At 46.1% G+C, this 3766-nt stretch overlaps 1 pseudogene; it reads right to left on the reverse strand.

The window, feature by feature from the left end:
* Positions 1 to 2882: 2882 nt before the first annotated feature.
* On the reverse strand, positions 2883 to 3247 carry LOC136144712 (small nuclear ribonucleoprotein Sm D2 pseudogene; annotated as a pseudogene).
* Positions 3248 to 3766: the final 519 nt, after the last annotated feature.

A 3766-nucleotide genomic window follows, 5' to 3' on the forward strand; every position in this document is an offset into this window, starting at 1 on the left:
TCTCAATTTCTCAGATCTGTGAAAAGAAGTTAAGAACTCCTTCACAAGGTTATTGTGAAGATTAGCAGTGAGGAACACTGAGCTCTCTGACACAGATGGGCATTCAGCAAATAATAGCTCTATGGGCCTGATAATCTCTACCTCGTATCCCGGCAGCTGCCCACGTCCTGCTCACACAGCCTTGGTGCTCCAACCCTTGCTCATACTACTACAAAAGTAGCTTCTAAGAGGCGGGGTTTAAAATGCAGAGATCACTTTCTGCATGGGCATCTTCATGCATCTCATCACACATACAGTAAACCTCAAGTCCTTAGCCTATGAGTAGCCTACATATCCCAGAATCTCTCCAAGTGAGGTTCAGGTCAGTTCAGTTCAGTCGCTCTGTTGTGTCCGATTCTTTGCGACCCCATGAACCGGAGTATGCCGGTCCTCCCTGTCCGTCACTAACTCCCAGAGTCCACCCAAACCCACGTCCATCGAGTCGGTGACGCCATCCAGCCATCTCATCCTCTGTCATCCCCTTCTCCTGCCCTCAATCTTTCCCAGCATCAGGGTCTTGTCAAATGAGTCAGCTCTTCACATCAAGTGAGGTTCAGGAGGCTTCTTCTGGATTCTAAAGTTCCTCATTCCTTTGTAACTTAATGAGGTAAATAGTCACCATTAATAATAAATGACCTGGCAGAAATTTCTTTTAGCCTAGATTTCCTATTGCAAAATATCAGCAAGAAACACTTAGAATCATGAGGGTTTTGGATCTGTCAATAAAGGATCAAGAAGTCATACAGATGGAAGAATTCAGAAGGTGAATTTTCTGAAGTCGTGTCTAGGGTAGGCACACAATTTGTTGGGTGACACTATAGTTACATGTATCTATGAATCATTATAAGTTGTATTAATCACATAGAATATGAGCTTAATAACAGAAATATCTGAGCTGAACACACATGACATGCATTGAAACAAGGAGACTTAACTACCCCTCCTCCTGCTTCTTTTCCTGATCCCAGGCGGCTCACTTTACTTGTCCTTCCTGGGAGCTATGTTAGATGTGGCTACATCTACTGTAGTGCAAGGCTTGTAACTGGGCCCTGGAAGAGCCTCAGTGTAACTGGGAGAATAAGGTGCTGACATAATCTTGTTCCAGTATGCCTGGAGCCAAATCAATTTAAATCTGTCATCTCTTTTTTTCACAAAAGAGAACACACAAAATAATCCTTAATCCCATATATCTGTGTTGTTTTTGTAAAACGTCATGTTACAACCTCAGTGGCCATCAACAGACAAAGGGATAAAGAAGAATATTCCACTGTGTGTACACACACACACACACACACACACACAATGGAATATTATCCAGCCATAAAAAGAATGACATCTTACCATTTATGATAAAGTGGATAGACCTAGAGAGTATTATGCTAACCGAAGTAAGTTAGAGAAAGACAAATGCTGTCTTTCACTTACATGAGGAATCTAAAAAACAAAACAGGGATTTCCCTGGTGGTCCAGTGGTCAAGAATCTGCCTTCCAACACAGGGGACATGGGTTAGATCTCCTGCTGGGGAAATAAGATCCCACCGGGCCCCAGGGCAGCTGGGCCTACATGCTGCAACTACTGCGCTTGCGCACTCCACAGCCGGCGCACCACACCTGGAGCGAAGCCCGCGTGTGACAATGGAAACCCCACGAGCTGCAGCCAAGATCCTGATGCTGCAACCAACGCAGCCAAATAAATGCATATTTTTTTAAAATAGTAAGAATGAAAAGGGGCTTCCCTCGTGGTACAGTGGACGAGAATCCACCTGCCAGTGCAGGTTACACCGGTTTGACCCCTGATCTGGGAAGATACCACGTGCCACAGAGCAACTGAGCCCCCGCGCCTCAACGCCTGAGCCCACGTGCCAGCAACAACTGAAGCCCAGGGGTCCTGGAGCCTGTGACCCTCAGCCGGAGGAGCCACTGCAACGAGAAGTCCTCGCATTGCAACAAAGAGCAGCCCCCGCTCACCACAGCTAGAGAAAGCCCTGCACACAGCCACCAAAAATAAAACAAACTTTTTAAAAGCAGTAAAAAAAAGAAAAGAAAAACATTAACAAAATAGAAACAGAATCACAGATACAGAAAACAAGTGGTTGCCCTCAAAGGCCTGGGAAATCTTTTTCTGGTCTGAGGGTATAAATATCTGACCCATACTCACGATTTTCCTATGCTCTGAATTTTCTCAGGGCCAAGGCTTTTAAAACTAAAAACAAACTCTTTTTTCTCCCTCCTTCCATCATGGTATTTTTTAATTTACAAAATAGTCTAGATGCCTAAGTGGGGCAAAATTCAAGAGGATGTATATGTATATGTTGCAATGGAGGGCAGGGGTGGGTGGGGGAAGGCAGTAATGTTGGTGGAGGGGATTAAGCAGACAGAAGAAAAAAAAAAACCAAGAAAACAGTATCATTTACTATTTTAAGCCTTGCATCCGTTTTAAAACTTCAGCCTTTTTAGAGATGCTTGTGATAAACTTTCATAGTATTTCAAGGAAGACGTGGGTAAAACTCACAACATTTGAAATTTTTAAGCTTCAACCCATTATGATCTGTCAAAAAGATAGAGCCACTTTCAAATCCAATAAATACTCTTCATTTGCTTCAGCCATTTAAGAAATATTTTCAGAGACTACTTATGGCCGGGCCTAGGTGCTAGAATATAGCAGTGTGCAAAGAAGAAAGAAATTCCTGCCCTCGAGGATTTTACTTTCTAGAAGGGGAAAACAGACAACCAAGAAATCAAGTAAAACAGAATGTAGGAAGACGATAAACACAGTGGAGAGGAATAAAGCTGGAGATGTGGGGGAGAGGTTGCAGTTTTAAACGGTAATATCAGTGTTCCTTTCACAAACAAAAATGAGGGGGTAGGTTCCGACGGCGGGGAGGAGGCCCCTCCTTGTCAGGGATGAGTGGGTCTCACAGGACCACGAGGACCCAGCACAGGAACATCTTTGAGATGCAGCGGTCCTTCTTGACTGGGTTGGACTTCTTGCCCTTGCCACCATTGGAAACCTCCGCCCACCTCTCCTTCGCGTTCTCCAGCTCCTATTGCAGTGCCCGTCGGAAGCCTTCACAGGGTCCAGGAGCTGCTTCTTGTTGCGGCCATTGATGGGCACTTGGGTGTTGGTCTTGACCAACTGTGTGAGCATGGAGAGTGGCCTCTAGTTAACCTTCTGCTCCTCCCACTTCTGCAGCTTCTCTGGGATCATCTCACTCCTGGGTTTCTTGAGAAGGCCCACGGGTGGTGGTGGTGGTGGCCACGCTCTCAGGTCACTTCTGTCTCCTCTGCATTTCCTTGGCCTTTTCACTGCCTATTTCAGACTTTGATTTCTAAAGGGGAGGAGGCTGGGTGGCTCCCAGGCTCCATCCTTTCCTCAGAGAAGAGCGGAGTGGGGACAATGAGGTGTCTGCCATGGGGGCCTGGCTGGTCTCGATGCACCAGAGTCCTCAGGGTGCAGAAGGGCAGTGAGAGGGGGCTCAGCTCTTTGGGAGGTGGTGACAAGGCTGGAGGCTTCTATCTGGGGAAGAAACTCGAGAATACTCTCCAGTATCAAGAAATCTCAACTTATCCTGCTCTTGGAGAGCATCTCCTGTTATTATGGAGAAGGCTGGTTTTCTCGGGTTCTTCGCCATATGGGACCTGTTATGTGTTAGTCCCTCAGTCATGTCTGACTCTTTGCGACCGCATGAACTGTAGCCCACCAGGCTCCTCTGTACATGGGATTTTC

The sequence above is a fragment of the Muntiacus reevesi genome, chromosome 12 (assembly GCF_963930625.1).
Source record: "Muntiacus reevesi chromosome 12, mMunRee1.1, whole genome shotgun sequence".
Classification (NCBI taxonomy): domain Eukaryota; kingdom Metazoa; phylum Chordata; class Mammalia; order Artiodactyla; family Cervidae; genus Muntiacus; species Muntiacus reevesi.